Raw genomic sequence first — 19,916 nt, 5'->3', positions numbered from 1 at the left:
AGGGTTATGAATGTCCAAAGGACTGAAAACATAGGATTATAAAAGGCAGCTTAAATCCACACTTTTCTATTGCATTTGCCACTATAAAGACTACTTTTAACACCCCATTTTTATTTTGTAGTCTTACTGTTATGTACAAACCTATGCTGTTTAGACATATATTAAGAAGTCAACCCATATTTTTTCTGGCAAAATTTATGAAAAATGAAGTAAAAATATAATCTGAGAGAGGCGGTAGAGTGAAAAAAATCACTCATTTTTTTCCCTATAGACTGTCTATTCATGAAATAATTTACTCATTTCATATCCACAATTTCTAATGGTACAGAAAAACTGCTTTTAGAGGCCATTTTCATTTAATCTGAAGGGTACTCTTTTTGATATGTGGTACTGTGACAGCAAAGATTAACTGCTAAATTTCAGCTATCTCATCTGCAATTCAAGATTCACTCTCTTGTTTAAATTTATCATAATGTAATATTGACAGAAAAAAGGGGCCCATCTCAATATGTCTCAGTATATCTCCCTCTGGACAGATTCAGTCTCCTAAAATTTTTAATTGTGGCCTCTTAATAAATATAGACTCTTTCTCACGTAACAGGGTCTGCAGTATTTCCGTTATGACTCTGAAGCAGTGACACTCATGTTAGAATTATATCAGCTTCTCCCATACCAAATATATCATCAATTTTGTACTTGTCACAGAAGACTGGAATCCCAGTGGGTCCAGTGAAGTATATTTCATCATACAGAAGTTTGCCATGTTCTCTCCATCCCTGCTCCTCTCTCCACTGTGACATAATTTCAAGGGGTACCGTGAAATGAACCATGACACAGTGAAGGCTGGGCTGGCCTTATGAATGGGCAAGCAGAAATGGAAATTAAGTACAAAAAAGGAAAAGAAGACCACCTTCTGCTTAAAGGTCACACCGTTACCTTACCATGCTATTTCACACTCAAAATTTAATTTAGATTTCTTAGAACTTCTACCTCAAGAGTACCTATAAAAATCAAATTACCACTGAGAATGTTAGGAACATAAAGTTAAAATGAATATGTCTCAAATGATTCCTAGAAGAGGAGTCTGCTGGAATGGAACAGAATAGAACGAAGAGTTTACATCTTGATAGGCTAGGGGAAGCTACCTGTGGTGCAGCTGTCTATGCACATAGGAGCATCTTGAGGAGAAAAGTGATGCCCCAAAGAACTGTGCAGAATGGAAGAAGGTAAAATTGACTCATTTCAACATTTGGCCTGAGTTCAAATGCTGGGTCACCAAAAGCAAGCCCAATTCACTCCCAGCTACAACTAAGGGATGACATGCATGAATCTGGTCACTTATGAAGGGTACAGACTGTCTACTCCTAAGCAACTCTCCAGTCCCCATTTCCTGAGCCAAAACGTTTACTCAGTCATCCACATATTCAAATGCTAATACGTGGGCAGCACTCAGAAAGATGCAGAAATGAATAGAACACAGCCATTTTGTTTAAGTCCAGTGAGAGAGAGAGAAAGCCAAAATATATAACGTGAAGTGGAACGTGATTGAGAGAAGTAAAGCATGCTGTGAACATGAACAATGCGGAGAAGAAATTTTTGACTAAACGACCAAAAAAAAAAAAAATCATGGATGAGGTGGCATCAGAAGTGGGCTGAGAAACCAGACACTTCAATAGCAACACTGGGAAAGCAGTGTTTGCTACGTGTTGAATGAATCAACAAATGACTAACGTAAATCGCAAGGACACTGGACTAGCAGCAGCGATGTGGAGACTGGCTCCAAGTTCTGCCATATTCTCTTGGGCCAACTATCTAAGCTTTTGGAGCCTCAGTTTCCCCATCTTCAAAGTATGAGACGTAGATTATGTTGTCCTTACAGTTCGTTCTATGCCTGTAACACTGTGAAGGTATGGAGTTCATGTTTGTTCCCCAAGTTTCCTGTGGGGAGGCGGACTCCTCGAGAGGATTTACTAAAGTGGCAGAATTCTGCATCGGGACTGTGGTTATGTTACCAACCTCCATTCCACCAACCACCCCTCGCTCATTCTGTGTAGCTGTGGAGTTTGGGTGGGATTTACTTCATTCCCAGATCTAAGGGTAGCTCCTGCTTTCCCACTACTTTTTTTTTTACCATTAAGATTGTTTTGTCATTGTTTCATTTTCTAACTCTATCCTAAACCAAGACCAGGCACCACTGTGGCCAAATAAATTAGTCAAAAGCTGAGCACCTTCAGGATGGGCCAGTGAGAGCAAACCTAGGTCATTTGTTCAGCAATTAAGGATGGTGGTCATTTTCTCACACAAGATGTGCAAAAGAAGCTGACAGACACCATATGAACACAAGGATAAATCCTAAGGATAAAGATGACTGGCAAGAGATGGAATGCAAGCAAATCAGGAGACATGGAGACAGAGTTCTGTTCACACTTTGACTAAAGTCTGTCTAACCTTGACTTTTTTATCTGTGAGCCAATAAACTGCTTTCACATTTTAAAACATGAGTTTGTTTTTGTGTTATCTAACAACTACTGTTCTGAATCACTAAACCACTTCTTTAAACTTTTTTTGTAAAGGTTTTTTTTCCCTAAACCAATTTATTAACCAAAATACTAAACCATAAATTCACGCACTTAAGATACATATATATTCTCAACTTAGAGAGTTCACAAAAATTCACCTGACAGTATTCCCAACAAAAATGCTATGACTTTCTCTCTCTGGATAACAAAGCACTGTTAACATTATACTAAGAGCTTTCACAAGACAAAAGATTTTAAAAGGATGAAAAAAAAAATCCCACACCTTTTATCTGGAGGATTTCAATCAATCTTAAGTAATTTTAGTCAAAGTTATTTTTGGTATCATCCTTGCTTCCATCTCCTTAAAACTTGAACTCCAGCTCTTTCATTAGTGAATGTGAAGGTTTCCAAGCATCGAAAACCATAAGGCATAACCTTTGCAGTCGTCGACCCTGCACCCTTCTATGCATGAGGCACCTCAAACCCAAAAAGGGTACCAGCCTTGCTTAGAATGGTCAGTGTCAGAGTGGAAGCAAGTAAGATCTCAGGTGTACACATATCCCCCCACCCCGCTCCAGACAGCCTCTGCATGTTTATAGCTGCAGAATGCTCTGATTTAGGAAAAATTATCTGTTAAAAGTTGATGCTGCCATCCAGATATACACAAACCTGTGCCAAATAAGTCCTTTAAAAAAAAAAAAAAAACTCTCCTGTGTCAGTTTTCTAACTTTCATTTCATAGGTTATAAAAAAGCACTGAGAACCAAGGTATTCAAATTATTCAAACAAAGTTATTATTCCATTAGTGGAATATGTAGGACTAAACAGAGATCCCCAGATTCTCACCAAGTGCTCATTCCTCACCTCCGTTCCATTGTCCCTACTGAGTGAACAGCACAATTTACATAAATGTGTCCTTGCCATCTCTCAGTGAGCCAATCAGCTTTCATGATTAAAATAATGAAAATATAGAATTTAGGACTTGGAAAGAGCCTTAAGGATCATGTCACTGAAAATTTTCCTCAATGAATTATGATGCCAGAATCTACTTGCTAGAGACCACCTTATTTTTTTAAAAAAAGAAGAAGATGGTCTTGATTCTACATAGCAAATGTCCTCTCATTTTTGTAGGGGTGGGTAGTGTCATGAAAACTTAAATACTAAGTAAATGCTAATTCTTGACAATAATTCTCTTGGTTTTTTTTTACTACAGTACTTGTATGTATCAAAACCAGAGATAAATCTTTAAAAAAACAGCACCCCATTTCAAAACTATGTTTCTGAAACATTTACTGACTACAAATAAAATACCTCTTTTTTTGAATTACACAGAGAGATTATTGTATATAACTGCACATTGAAATACGATTATATATGAAACACTACTTCTCTTGTCTGTTGTTAGTTTTTGCTAACTCTGAACTGCCCCTAAATAATTCCAAGAGGAAACCCCCTTGTCCTAGAGTAGCCACACTTATTTTGTTTTAGTGGAAAGTTTTAATCACATATTACATCCCAGTACAAGAAAGATTTAAATTATCTAGTTTGAGCTTTCAGTAGACCAAACAGTCCTTTCCCTGTGACCAGAAATAAGTACTAGGCATTGTAAGCTCTGAGACAGAAGTGTTCAATTGAAGAAACACTGAAATGACTAAGACTGCCCTAAGACAGGTAAGGCTGATTTTTCACCATCTGAAAAACATAGCCATTCAGTGTAAGTCATAAGATATTCTAAAATATCTGTAGAGGTGAGAAATTAGTTACCTTTTTGGTCAATCTATTGTATCTGTGTGGGCACTTGCAATGACAGAAAAGTCTATTTTGTTGGTATACCTTTCTTTTTAGACTGTGATTAGTAACAGATAGTGGCTAACTGTTTTAGAATTTACTGAGGACTATAACCATATATTAGATAAAATTTGAAACAGTCTTGGTTACTCTAATTTACTATAATTCAGGAAGTAGAATGGTATGCTGAAAAGGGAGTGGACTTCAGCCCAAGACAGATTTGGGTCGAAATCTTAGTTATAATGTTTACTTACTGACTTTCGGGGCAATTCACGAAATATTCTGGCCTTCTGTTTCCTCATCTGTAAAAGAAGAATAGGAGTATTTACTCCTCAGATGTCCTTTTCAGAATTAGAAGTAATATGTGCGATTTAAAGAGTCAACAAATTATTATTAGAAATACTAGTTTTCTGTTCACAACGATAGTTTCATGAGCCACAGGAAATCAGATCACCCAAATCTTTAAAGGTCATATCGTTTTTTATCAGGCATTTACTTAAAAACAGATTCACTTTCAGTTTTGCCAGAACATTCATTAAAAACGTATCTGGCCATCTCACCTATTTCAGTCAAATACAAATAGCTGCAACAAATCAAATTATTTAGTGGTGAAAATGAATCAGCACTCATGATTTATTCAGTGTCATGTGTTACCACGGTCTCAGTAACTTTTTACTTTCAGTGAAGAAGCTTCAAAGGACACACACAACAAAAATAGATTTAGTGTCAAACCAAGATAAGGGCTTACTTACATTCACTGATGAAAATAATATTATGTCATTAAACTACAAACCCTTATAAACTGAGAATGCCAGTGATTTTGCTCCCTTTGTTATTTGTATTTAAAATAACATTTAACATTTTAAAAACATTGTTATAATGTATCGCCTATCACTGCTTCAGAAAATGCCACGATGTGCTTACAACTGGTTGCAACAGAAGAGAATGAATTGGTTCTATTTTCTGTATACTTTTGCTCGTTAATCAGCTTCTCAATGTCTTTTTGCATGTTCCTCCTTTCTTCTTGTTTCCCTATTGCTTAACCATATGTTGGCCATAAAACAAAACATTTTATATGCCAGCAAACGTAGGATTAAGAAGTATCAAGAGAAAATTTTAGCATAGCAACTGTTTGGCTGAGGTCACGCCACAGTGAGATACAAAGCAATCCAAATAAGAAAAATCACTTAAACGTAAGAAAGTTATTAATAAATCAGAAGAAATCAAGTGTGCGTGGAAAGGTTGGATGTTATGTATTCTGTGTTCTCAGACATACGGTTTATTACCTGTGTAATTGCTCCACCATGTTGGACATGCATTTGAGCAAATGTAGTAAATTATTACAAAGTACATACAGCGAAATCTCTTCATAATATTTGCCCACTTAATGATTCCCCACTTACACAGACGTGATCCTCTAGAAGTGGGGCTAAGCCAGAACCATACTAATCCTCCGCATTCCTTCCTCAGCATAGTACTAATGATGTATGAGCGCTTCATGGGCGCGAGGGATAAAAACGTGAGCAAGAGGACCTCAAGAGGCAGACAATCTCATGGAGGGAAGGAAAAGTAAACAGCTCATTCTCGCTGCTGCCACCACCACTAATAAAAAACAACAGAACCTTCCCTTTAGCAAAACATGACTTTGAGCAAGCAACTTATATGAACCTCTGTTCCATTATCTGTGAAATATGGATAATAGCTACCTCACAGAATAGTTTTGAGGGTTAAATGAGATAAATGTGAGAAGTATTCAGCACTGTGCTTGGGACAAAGTAAGAACTCAATGAACAGGCACTATTTATGTACTGCTATTATTACTCATGTTAGTTTTATTATTGGAGGTGTAATGACATATTAAAAAAGTCTCTAACCCCCAACTAGCCCATAGACTAGTTAGCGTATTAAAATATGCAGACATATTTAAAAAGTAACTGTACCATGCATTACATATGATAACTATAAACGAATGCCAGGTAATCTGTGCTAAAGATATTATTTTATATACCTATTTCTCTCCCCAAAATAGTTAGCATGAAATTCTTGTTCACAAAAAGATTAAAAGAGAAAAAAAAAATGGTGTGTTCTGTTTCAGCTTTCATATTGGGCATTAGACTCATTTCTCAATGCAAGGGTTGTAAAAGATTCTAACAACTCTGTGCCCAATGTAGAGATGTCTAAATATAAATAACAACTTTCAAAAGCCATCATCAGTCAAATCTAAGAGTTAGTATCTAATCAAAGATACACAAGGACAAAAGTACATATGAATAACATACCAGAAATACTGATAAGTGTATCAGTTGTGGTTTTCTTTACAGCTTTTTAAATACAGAGTTATTGAAAGTGTCTGGTTGGCCATCCTTTCCCTATTTGTTGATACAAAGAATTAAAACCTGCTGTCCCTGTAACTTTTGTCCCTAACTTTATGGTGATAATAACAACGGCCACCAGCAAGACAACCTTGTCCTGGACTGACAGTGGCCATGACCGGAATGCTTGTTCTGAGCTGACAGACATTGACTCCCTGTCTGTCAGCTGAATCAGAGGCAATTTTGAACTGCTGAGCAGAAAGTGATCTATCCAGACAGTAAGTAGGTAGGACATTTGGGGACGGGATGATGGCAAAAACATCGTATTGACAAGTCATTGTTGGGTTTGGGACAGAAAGGGGAGGGTTTGGCGGAAGTTACACACTTTAGCTCATTCTGACCCAAACAAGTATACAAAGAAAATGAGTAGGAATTCGAAGGGTCGCCATGTCTTCGCAAGTGCCATTCAGGGACTTGTGCTGACATTTTGACTGAAAATTCCCAAGGGATAGAAAACAATATTTTCAACCTTTTACATGGGGTGTTTCCCTTAGTTATTGCATATATCACAGAGAATAGGAAATTAAATATTACTACTAGAATGCTGAAGATACAGTGGCCTAAAACTTTAACTTTGTTCCCTAACTTTCTCATTTTCATGATATAGTTATAGATGTTAAACACAAAGGTGAAAAGTGATTAGGAGTCTTTATTTTTTGTACTGATTATGTAAACTGCATTTGAAGTTTTTAAGAAAGCTCGCACACTATTGAAGAAATTTATTAGTACACTGAATGACAAAATTTTTGATAAGATACCTTCATGCCTTACTCATTTTATTTCATTTACTTATTTTTGTTTTGATGGGGGATGAGACAAGGGTTGGTGGGATGATTTTATTGACAGGACTAGAAGAGGGGGATATATAAAAATTAAGAATGTGCAAATATAAGCAAAGACATTAATTTTGAGGAAAAAATGCTTAATTCAGTAGTTTAACTATCTTTTCCCAATGGGAAAAGTACTGCACAGTAGGTACTGCACAAGAGAGCTATAAATCAGTATAAAGCTTAACCTTTTTAAGCCACATCTCTTTAAAAATTATATTTTAGCTTCAATATCATTAAAATAATGTGCTAAAGTAATACTTCCAAGACACTGGAGCTTCTAATATAATAAATAAAGCCTTGGTTTGCAAGTATTCAGAAGAACGTAAACGACTGTATCAATTTTAAAAATGTGCCAAAGCTGTAAAAGTGGCTCAGAGACTCGTGGTTAGTTTAGTTGGGACATAGGAGAAATAGAGTGACACGCTACGAAATGTTGGGATAAGACTGACAACGTACGTTTAGTAAACATGTGAGTGACAAGTGTGCTATCAGTGAGTTTTTTCACGTCTCCATTAAGAGTTCATAGTCAGGAAAATGGGATCACAATGCAATGGTGTCAGGTGATGTGATGCTGGTTTCTCTAAAAGAGGAATTAGCCCATGTGGAGTCTTAAAAAGTAGAAGACAAGAACCAGGGTCTATTGTCGTCTCTAGCACTACCCAGCAGCCCTGTCTGCTAGGATGAACTATTAAATTCCACTGTGTTTCACTGAGAAGGGCACCAGGACCCTGTAATACTACAGTACCATCCAAATCCATCCTCTTGACCTCTTGGAATCTTCTGGCTTTTCATTCAGGTTGTCATGCAGAGATCAAGATTTTCTACCCAACAGAGAGGAACAATTCTAACCACTTTGCAGTGTGAATTTTATTTTAAGAAACTGGCATTGTGAATAAACAGTCAGTCTTTGTCAGGTAGGTTGAATGTGAATGAGTCCTGCAGGCCCAGTGTACAAAACTGAGGACAGGACACTGGATTTTGATCGCCCTGTATAGGTACAATGACCTGAGAAAACACCTCTGCCTGTAAAGACAGCTGCTCTATATCCGACAAGCTTTCAACTATGACACACAGTAGACAATTAAAGTGGTTCATATTTGGTATTATACGCATAGTCAACCTGAACTGAGAATTAAGCCCCCCGCTCAAAAAAAAAAAAAAAAAAATAGGCATGTGTATCAGTTATCCATTGCTCCTGTTACAAAATTCTCTTCAAATAGCGGCCTAAAAAAGCAATGATACAGTGTTCCCAATAATTCTGTGCATTGGCAATTTGGGTAGCTCTTCTGCTGGTCCATCTGGGGCTCACTCATGTAGCTGCAGTCATCAGATGACTTGAAGGGGCTGGGGGGGTTCCAGGCTGGCTTTATTCACTTGTCTGGCAATCTTTGTTATCTATTGTTTAGGGCACCTTGGTCTCCTCCACATGGTCCTTCTACCACATTCTACTGATTGAAATCAATCAAAAGGCCAGCATCGTATCAAGGAGTTAGAGAAACAGACCCCATTTCCTGATGGTAGAAGCAACCACACAGCACTGCTGTGGGTCATGGGTACAACAATGCTTTCTTCACTGGAGGCACAATTTAATTGGCCACCCTTTCCGTGGCATTCCGCTCCAATATTCCCGTTTGTGCCTTTCACTGCCTACCCAGCATCTCAGCTCAATACTTTACTAAGGATTTGTGTTACATCAAAGGCAGGGAAATGGGAGGCAGAGGGCAGAAGTTATGGCAGTAATTGAAGAGTTATTTGTTGTTGTTGTTTTAAATCCAAATCTCTTTCCTTAAAAAAAATACAACAGATCTCTGTTGACCTTCACGTAGAACAAACTCAGCCAAATGTATCAAAGACTTTAGAGAAAAACAAACTTTGAAAAGTATTCCATAAAGTAAGGCATATGGGGAAATAAATGCTTATTATAAAGCTAAAATATAAAGTTTGCACTGAAATACACTTACATTCAACATGGATTTCACAAATCAATGCCTTGTACAAACCTCAGAATACCAAGTATTGTCCCAGCTATCTTGTTCATGCTTTTATTGTTTCTGTTTGGTAACAAAAATATTTTCCAGCTTTAAATAAAAAATTGGTTTGTATCAGGAGAAAATTTCAAAACAGTTTATTGTCCATGCTATGATGAAACAAAATTTTTTTCAAATTGTTTTAAAAACAGAAATAAATAGCAGATACAATAGTTTTTAGTTGTTGAAATTGGAAGAAATATATGATGAAAGAAGAGCGCTAACAGAATTTTCAGAGAGAAAGAAATATTAGGTATCAGGGAACCACTTAACAGAAGCTAAAAGGAAAATTGATGACAGCTGAGGTTCCCAGGCCCCTGAACAACTTCTGCTGTTCTGTCCTTAAACTTCAAACAAAGGAGAGGTTGGACCACTGGGAAACTGCTGTTCAGGAACCTCCAATGGCTTCCTTTGAACCAATAAATCAAACCCCTCTTATGGAAGCATAAGGGTGTCTATCACAGCTCCTGCTGGAAGTACCCAAAATGGCCTGTCACGACTTGCCAGAAGGAGCCTTTCCAGAGCGACTGCCCCTGGTCAGTTCAGGCGATTGTCTTCATACTCAACATCAATCACGCTCCCTCCCATCTGCCTACCTGGGCTCACACTCCCCCTCCTGGGAATATGCCCTCATGTTCTGCCTGGTCAAGTTCTATGTGTTCAAGATCTACTCATCTGGAACATCCTCTATTAAACTCTGTCCAACTGTTCTAGGCTACACTGACCTTCCCTTTCCCTTTTCTGTAGGGAATTTTTGGAATTGATCACACGCAGTAATACTCGTTAGGGAAACAGCAACCGCTGCTATACTGGGTGATCCTTCTGTGCCAGGACGGTGGATGATGTCTGTTTTAGTTTTCTAGCTCCTACTCTTCCTCATCCCTACTTCCTATTGAGCAGTGGTCTTGCCTACTGTGCACAGTCTAGAATTAGGGAAAATTCCAAGAGATTGTCTTCCGATACAAAGTCAGGGGGCCAGACCTTTCTCTCCTCGTTCTAGTACCTCAAGGAACTAAGCACACACTTTTTATGGGAGCAAGTGATGCAGGGACTAGCAGATGGCCAGAGGTCATCACGCCAGTGGTAGCCGTCACCAGAGTGGAGTTCTCAGGGTCCTGTCTAGGCCCGTTCAGCTGTTTTGCTTCCTGCTTCCTGCTTCTTGTCTGTTGGAGCTTCATGGTTCTTATCATTCCTCTATTTGCTCAGGACAACCTTCTATTCATTTTGTGAGTTCCCTGAAACTTTTCAATACATTGCTTTTCTTCAATTAGCTTGAATCTCTTTTCGGTTATTTGCAACCCAGTATCATGAAAAAGCCACACAATGTAGAAAGTATAGATGCAGCCGGTATAATCCCATGTCACAGACACAGGCCAGAGAAAAAGCTACTGTCTAAATTTTCCTATAACTACACTGAATTGCTATGTTTTTCAGATGGTGAAAAATCAATCTTATCTGACTCAGGGCAATCTTAAGTCATTTCAGTGTTTCTTCAAACAGTTGAAAAATCTCACCCCACCTGCATGATTAGGGTGGCTTCTAGTTCATGGGGCTTATAAGACATGGGCTGGCCAGGAAGAAGCTGCTGTGTCTCTGCAGTTGTCTCCTATCCATGCTGGCCTCCAATAAGATGTCTAATTTCCTGTCAGATTCATGATCATTGTTTTGGGCTGAAGTACGTCCACCTCTCTTCAAAGCCACAGGCTCAAGCCTTTAACTTCAGTGACTATGAATGTGACTGTATTTGGAGACAGAGCCTTTAAAGAGGTGATTAAGTTAAACTGAGGCCATTTAGGTGAGCCCTAATACAATCCGGCTGGTGTCCTTATAAGAAGAGGAAATTTAGGCACAAAAGGAACACGAGGGACATGTGTACACAGGAAAAAGGACACAACAGAAAGGGTCATATGAGAGCTATGGAGAGAGGGCTTAGGAGAAACTTAACCTGCCGACACCCTGACCTCAGACTTCCATCCTCCAGAACTGTGAGGATGTACTTCCCTTTTGTTTAAGCCACCTGGTCTGCAGTCCTCTGTCACAGCCCCAAACAGACCGATACAGCCATTGCCTTATGTCAGGCACTGCAGTTTCCCTCACCTTATTCCTCACCTTTACAGATGTGAGTCTGAATCTCCTTCACATCCTTCCTTGACCTTCTTGGGCAGTTCTAATTTCCTCTAAAACCCATGCGCTTGAACGCTACCTCAGACTGTCTCCTGCCAAAATATACTGTCATATTGCTTGCTTCATGCATTGATGTATACTGTGTCCTCAAGGCAGAGCACATAAATTTACTTAATAATGAATTCAAAATCATATTGATTACTGACACTTACATAAATCTTGGACCGAATTTACTGTTTGTGGAAACTTGCCACTTGGCTTCAGATACCCTGTCCCCAACTAAAGTATCTTCTTATAAATTGACTAAAGGGGAATATTAGGGTTCTCCACACAAAACTGCTTTATATGGAAACATTTAGGTCAAACACTATGTCAGTCTGATTAATACAAAATACAGTTTCTATAAAATAAAGATACATGTATATATTTTTGATTAAGGAAAGAACTCTAGCTTTTAGTAACACAATTTGTGTCTTCAATTTCTCTCTTAATTTTTGTATTTTTAGTATATAAGTCTTTCACCGAAGACTATTCCTAAGTGTTTTATTCCTTTTGGTGCTATTGTAAGTGGAATTATTTTCTTGTTTCTTTTTATGTTGTTTTTAAATATAGAAATGCAAGTGATTTTTCTTTACATAAAGCTGTTAATTCCGGAAATTTCTGAGACTTACATTACTAGGTTGGGGTCAAATTGAGTTTGGTTTAGTGTCCTGTTCACATGGCTACCTAATAATCATTTCTTTAATAATTGGTGCAGAACATAAATGACATTAACTCATAGTTTGCTGCAGCCAATGATAGTTTGTTAAATTTTGTTTTAACTTTTGTTTTTGAAAGAAATGAGGGAAAAAATAAAGCCAATTTTCCAACTGAGAAATGAGCAAAATATTGCTGGACAGCCAACATCTGGTATCATTTAAGTCTGGACTGGACAGAGGGGGAAAAAAAAAAAAAAGATTATACCAGAGGGAACAATCCTGTGTTTGCAGGGAAAAGGAGATGGCATGGTTCATCTTTTCAGCGATGAAAGTTTTCACATAGCCTCACTGCAAGTAGAGAGTTTATCTTCATTCAGCTTTCACATTTCACAGTCTAGTATGTAAGCCCTGAAGGCAAAAACGCTAGAATTCTCTTTTCCCAGAGAATGATGCCAAGTAAAGGTGCTTTGACCCTTCCAACTCTTTAATAAGCTGCTCTCAAAGGCCGCCATCGGTGAAAGTGCATTAAATTCAAATGGAGAGGATGGGTGGTTGTTCTTTTTTTCAAGAAAGTAAGAAAGGAAAGAATGTCCTTTCCAGATTGATGTATATGATTACCAGGAAATTTGAGCAAATTAAATCAACTATGTAGGGAGTACAAATGTTGCAGGTAGTAAGTCCCATATAAATCAGTGGTGAAGTGACTGGTGTTCCTTTACCTTTTCAGCATTGTAAAAGGAGCCAGAATTCAGCGCATTGTGACGTAGCCACATGGATGTTATGCACAGAAATATGAATTTCATAAGTGTCTCCTAAAAGCTGAGTCGCATAAGCCTCAGGCAAGCAGGACAAAGTATCACACATCCCTTGGCGTTCACCTGCCACACAGAGTTTAATCTGGGCTCATTCATAAGTGTTTCCACTCTAGCCAGCAACTTAATGACCCCCTTTGTGCAATTAGGATACCACTCTTTGTCCTCTATGACTATACTAAAAACTATGAGTTATAAACTTTATAACTTTATATAGATTACAATATTGACACTAAAATTTAAATGAATGCACTAAGGCTGGAAACTGACTGCCTATAGTGATAGGTCTATCTCTTGGGGAAAGCTTGACTGTAACAGTCAAAATGTTAAGTGTATGGGACAAAAACGGAATCATTACTTTTAGCTAAGAAATGTATTTCCTATAACTGATGTTTCCAATGATTTAAGATGTCAATTTCCAAGTGATCTCAAATATCATGTGGTCAGAGTATAGCAGGTAATTCTGGCAAGGATGTGCAAATTTTAAGACACTGCAATTATTAGAAAGGAAAGAAGCAAGTAAGAGTTTGGCTACTATTCTTTAGGACTATGTATCTATGTATCCATCTGTATATACAAATATGTGCATATATATATGTATGTTTATATATGTGTGTGTGTATATATACAAATACGTATACATGTATGTGTATTTAAATATAAACATAATTTGTTATCCATTTGTCTATGAAAAGGAACAGATTTTCCATCGATTGGTTAAACAATAATGATTCACAACAAAATCAGAGGAAAATTAAGTTTGGAAACTGGTACAACGAGCCCTGAAAAACAGGTCAGAAAGTAATACTCTTCAAAAGAGAGATTTCCCAGGAATCACCTGAACAGCAGCAGCCAGAGTTAAATCACTGAGCACACATTGTATTAAGGGCTTACTGCAGACTATTTTCACCTCAACTGCATACACTTTTTCTGTCTGAATCTCTTTGAGGTCACTTAATACTATGATCCAGATATTTATTTTCATGTTTCACATTTCCCTTAAGGCTTCTTGGTTGTCCTTTGCTTTCATAACTAGGTAGGATGCCTTGAGAGACCCTTGTTCTATAATTAGTGGGGAATCTATCTTTTCTTCTACCAACTCTGGACTGGAGGCTACGGTGTAAGAATTTATCAGGAAAAATGTTTCTTTCTATTATAGTTTTCTGTTCACTAAATTATTGATTCTTACTTTGACCCATTTCTAATGACTGCTATGACCTTTTTCTGTACTATGTCTTAATATACAGATCTCAATTAATTCCAAAAAAAGGTCCACTACCACAAGGATGGATTACTCAGATTTTTTTTCTAAAATTTGACTTGATAAGAGGGATTTAAGAATGTTAACTGACTACCAATAACTGAAATTAGAATATTTCCATCCTAAAAATTCAAGGCCCATCTCTCTTCCTCAGCCTCTGTCTTTTTTTGGTTTCCTTTTTTCAACTTTTTTTTTTTTTTTAAAGTCAAGTAATTGACTTTCTACCATTTACCCCCAAACAGATTCCATCACATCATCTGAATTCAGGAGAAAACTCATTAAGGTCCTCCATTACATAAATAGCTATCTACCCTTGAATCTAATTTTGCAGTAAATGTGCTGGAAAAAAATTTAAAAATGAAAAACTATACTTTCCTGTTAATTATTATCAAATTTTCCATCTCTCCTACCAATTTCTGAATATAGAAAGGCAGCAATAAAAATGTATTTTCCCCCTGTCTCGAGTGAACACTCAGAAGTCTAAAATCTTCAGTTATCACAATTTGTATACATGAATTATCCCGGTACTAGACTGTACGATCCCTGAGGTCAGAATTTAGTTTTCATTAATAGCTGAATGAACCATAGTACCTCAGATAAAAATGTATTTGGTAGAATAAACATGAAGGAACATTGGCATGTTAACATCATTAATATTGTCACAAACTGCCTACCAGAACACTGACTTTGCCCATTTCTCTGTTTCATTGCCTGCTGCATGTAAGGAGATTGTGTAAGTGTCCATATATTCTTTCAACAAATGGAGATTGTGACATTTCCCTACTTAAGAACTTGAGTTTTTAAGTCTTGTCATACGAACAGTCTTCAATTGTTTAAAATACTTTATTTTACCCTTTATCACGGTCACTTAGTAATTATCAATGCAGCTTTGGTGTGGCCTTCCAGAAAGAATGCCTTAGCCTTTAATTTTTTGTTTATGGAAATTACAAGAAACTCAGAATATTCACAGTCACCATTTATATTTATATGTCCATGTATGACTGAAAAATTGTGCTGAACACTGGAATTTGACACAACATTGTAAAATGATTATAAATCAATAAAAAAGTTAAAAAAGAAAAGAAAAAAATATAAATAATTACCTAATCTTCTAAATATTTGACTATGCAATAAAACCCACAGAAATAGCATAGAATCCAGAACATTTTAGAAAAATGATAATATATTGGTTCTGAATGATGATAAAGTTAAAGTCTAAACTCAGATCTGGGTTTTGCTTACTCAGGTTCTTTCATCACGTTAGTTCTCTCTGCATCTTATTCTTTACTGCTAAGTGGTTAAAATATAAAATGCAACGTTAGCACTTTTTTCTTATAAAGATACACCTTACATACAAAAATATATTTGTTTTAAGGCTACAGCTCAATGAATTTTGACAAAATATACATTTATATAATCCCCCCAATCAAGATAAAGAACATTTCCATCTCCCACAAAAGTTCCTCATCCCCTTAGTAGTAAACCACTCTCCACCTCCCCCAGAGAATTACCTGTCTGCTGCTCTCCATCACTACCACTTGGCCTATTCTAGAATGTCATATAAAGCCAATCATGTAATATTACTTTTTTTGTGTCTTGCTTCTTTCATGTAGAAAAATGTTTTTGAGACTCATCCCTGTGGTTGAATATATCTGCTGTCTGTTTCTGTTCTTTGAAGAGTAGTTTTCAACTGTGTGAATATACTACTTTTTTTTAATCCACGTATCTATTGATAGACATTTGGGTTATTTGCAATACTTGGATTTATGCAATACTTGGATTTATGCGATACTTGGATATTATGAATAAAGCTCTGTCAACCTGTGAATACACATCGTTTTGTGTATGTTTTCATATCTCTTGGGTAAACACTTAGAAGAGGAACTGCTGTATCAAACAGCAGCTGCCTGTACATCTAACTTGGTAAGTAACCGCCAGTTCTTCTGAGTGACTGTACATCATACTCTCCCACAGCAGTGGCTGGGAGTTCCACTTGCTTCATCTCCTTGCCAGCTTGCTGGTATATTTCACTAGACTCAGTTTCATTTTGAAAGAGATGAACTTTTGCAAACCTGTGTGCAAAATCTTAGCTTCCGGAATGGTTCTCTTGTCACCTTATGCTTTTTAAAAAATATATAAACTATACCTTCACTAACTTCAGCTTTTTCTAATCATCTCCTTTGGGCATTTTAGAGAGATTCTCTCCATGATTCAGCAATCTGACATTTTTAAGGATGCAGTCTAGTTTGTCACTAAACACAGTATAAGTTAAAGAAAATTAAATGATCCAACAAAATGTTATAGAACAGTTTCATCACGTTGACCTTAACTTCTTATAGTAACAAATGTATTTCTGTCTATGCCTGAGACATTCTACACTAGGGAATGACTGGATTTGATTTTTACCGTGATCTCATAATGAAATAACTTCTTAATATAAGCCTCTTATTTCAATTATGATCAAATGCAGTATATTAATGCTTAAAGAATGAGATATTACTCAGTAATAATTCATTAATTTAAATAACTTCTCCAAGTCTCAGATTTTTCATAAGTAAAATGGAGTTAACAATGACAGTATCTATTCCACAGAACTCTTGAGAAGATTAAATAAGTGAATATATACTTTTTAAGAATTTATCAACACTTCTGGCTTCCTAGGAAATGCTCCATGCATTTAAAAATGAATAAACGCAGGTAATCCAAACCATACATAGTGCTTCAGTATTATCAAATATATATTGCCACCTAGAAAAAGTCAATTACTATCAATTTTGGATATCTTTAACCTATCTATGTTCTCCAAAACATGCCATTTAATAAATCACAAATTTCTGCAGAGTTTTTTGTTGTTGTCTATTGGTTTTGCTGTTTTCCTCCAATTTTTAATATTTAACCTGCTGTACCTGGCTAAGTGGCTCTGCAATACACCAGAACCTAGCAAGGACAAAATGTTATCTTCTTCCTCTGTAAGCTAGTGTTTTTATTTACTTCTTAAGTTCTAGTAGTATCTCAAAGAAAAGACAAAAAAGATCAACTGAGTTTATCTTTCCTATATTTGCCACTTGTTTTTGTTTGCTTGTTTGTTTTAGCCCCTCTCCTCCCAGTAGAATGCATTGACCTTACTGGTCCACATATTTTTCATTACAGAAGGTAGAATGAAAAGTATTTCTTCTAATTTTAATACCAGGTTCACTTAGAGTCGCCCCTAAAGAGATTATCTCTTAAAGGCATGGTTACCCAGAGGGAAATCCACATAGTGGGTCCTCCCCTCCCATCTCCAAAAAAACTCAGCATCCTCCAAGCACCCGGGGATTGAGTCATCCTGACAGTATTTTAGGAAATGACAGAAAAAGTCTGTCTACCTTTCAGATTCTAAGCATGTATGTTCCTGAAGTACTTTTGGAAATGTGCTTAAATTATCAGTGGTATAATAAGGCAGTGGGTCAATTAAGGTAAAAACTGAAAAGGGAAATATTTTCTAAAAGTTTGTGTTATTGAAAGGACTCACTGTGTTTCTGAATTCTATGCCCTTGGATGTCCTAATGTAAGTTATTGACATTTAAACTTCATCAGATTCTCATTTTTAGCATATTTTAACTCAGTTACAAATCCCCTGAAGTCGTATGTGGTAGCTGCAACTGTTAGCAAAAAAAACAAACAACAAAACAAACAAACAAAAATCTGTTCAGAGTGCTTTATTTCACAAACTGCTACAGCAACTTCCATTAATGAAGTTCTGTCTAAAGGTTTCCACTTTTTATTTTCATTACTTTTAAATTCAACTTAAGAACTTAAAGTTCACTTGAGACACAGTTGGTACTCAAGGCCTCTCTGCTCACGAGTACATGGTTTAGGAAAACAGATCTCTATAAATCTGTTTACTATTTCCCTCTCACTTGAAGAGTTCTGTAAAACAAGCTTGATTCAGATTTAGCGTGAAGTTAGTCCACTGTGGAACTTCTAATCAAAATATAAAAACTTCTAATCTATGCCACTCATCTTTTATTTTTCATGTTATTCCCCTAAATGTGATTTCTTACACATTCGGCATTTCAGTTGTTACAGCTTCCCATACCACAGGTTCTACACATTTTTAGGAGTCTCTGTGTCAGAGAACCATGAAATGAAGTGCTATTAAATTCTGTCCAATATATGATTTATAGCATTGTGACTTTTTTCTAAAATGTAGATAATTCCTTGCTTGTCAGAGTAAGCTGTTAATTCACTAGAGACAAATGCAAATATGAATAAACACAGTGGTTTTTGAAAGCATTTTTCACAAGAACCAAAGAACAATATGTAATTTGCAGATTTTTTAAACTCCTATTACAGTGATTTTTACGTCCTTTTTCTTACACACTATCTTTCATTAACCAAATATGAGTTAAAGAAAATAACTTTTCTCTTCCATTTACATTGGCAAGTTCAATGATTTGGGAAAGGCAGTGAACTGGAAAAATATGAAAATTGACTATGTAATGGTGTTTATTAAAAGGATGAAAGTTTTATACATAAATATATATTTTATTCCCCAAACTGTGTTTGTTGTTTGCTTTGTCTATTCAGGACTTTTCCTGCTTTACCTTTTCTGTTTTCAGTGTCAGGAGAAAATGCAAAACAATGGAGTCTTGCTTTTTAAAACCCAGTTTATACTAGTCTTAAAAGGATATAAGGAGAGAATTTTCATTAGAGATCGTAATTATCAACAAACGACCAAGGTTTAGGAAGGTTAAGTATTTGTCATGAGGTCATTTTACTAGTAAGTGACAGAGCTGGGATATGAACTCGGACACATCTTATCCCAGATCCAGTACTCATAATCATCACGGAACATTTTTAAAATCATCATCGATCATCTTGATTTAGATGATGCACTAACTCTTGAAATTCCTCATTATTTCTTTTTCCCTGAAACAAGATCTTTTTTTTTTATAGGCTTCACTATTTCTTAACTCTCAAAATATATGATTCACTTTTCACATCTTTTGTCATGTGCCATAATTTGTTGTAAAACGTTTACTATCCCCTTCCATCTTCCAGTAGTTCTTTTACTTTTTCTTTTTGCATATTCATCTTTTTCTAACAAGCCCATACATTAATAATCCCTGAATTTAAAATAATATAAACACCTGCCTACAGTAAAAATCATTTCATTTCATCTATGTATATGTAATCTTTGTAAAAGTAAACAAGGTCAATTAAATCGATTAAGAGACTGAATCTTATTACAAACCAACCTCTAAGGTTTCTTCCAAATCTAACAATTATATGATATAAAGATTGTCATTATATTATTTGTTGATAATTTTAAAGCTAAAAGTGAAGTTACAGAGGCCTCATTCACCTATTTTATCACCGAGAAAGCGAAAGCCCAGGGATCTTGAGTGACCTGCTGAAGGTCACAGAGTTACATAGAGTCTGGAAGAGGAATAACTCACTTTCCTCTCTGTTGAAAGCTTATTCCATTAATCTATGCTGTGATA

The 19,916-nt window shown here is 36.3% G+C and overlaps 1 long non-coding RNA gene across 3 annotated transcripts in view; it reads right to left on the bottom strand.

Moving 5' to 3' along the window:
* The window catches only part of LOC116149175 (uncharacterized), an 859,611-nt gene that overhangs the window by 293,303 nt on the left and 546,392 nt on the right, over positions 1–19,916 (bottom strand). For all 3 annotated transcript variants that reach the window (XR_010377352.1, XR_010377351.1, XR_010377353.1), the window contains one exon: positions 4,561–4,608. This is a non-coding gene — a long non-coding RNA (uncharacterized LOC116149175). The remainder of the gene's footprint in view (positions 1–4,560; positions 4,609–19,916) is intronic.

The sequence above is a fragment of the Camelus dromedarius genome, chromosome 22, assembly GCF_036321535.1.
Source record: "Camelus dromedarius isolate mCamDro1 chromosome 22, mCamDro1.pat, whole genome shotgun sequence".
NCBI classification, from domain to species: Eukaryota; Metazoa; Chordata; class Mammalia; order Artiodactyla; family Camelidae; genus Camelus; species Camelus dromedarius.
Note: the sequence above shows the minus strand (reverse complement) of the source record. Positions and strands in the feature narration are given on the sequence as shown.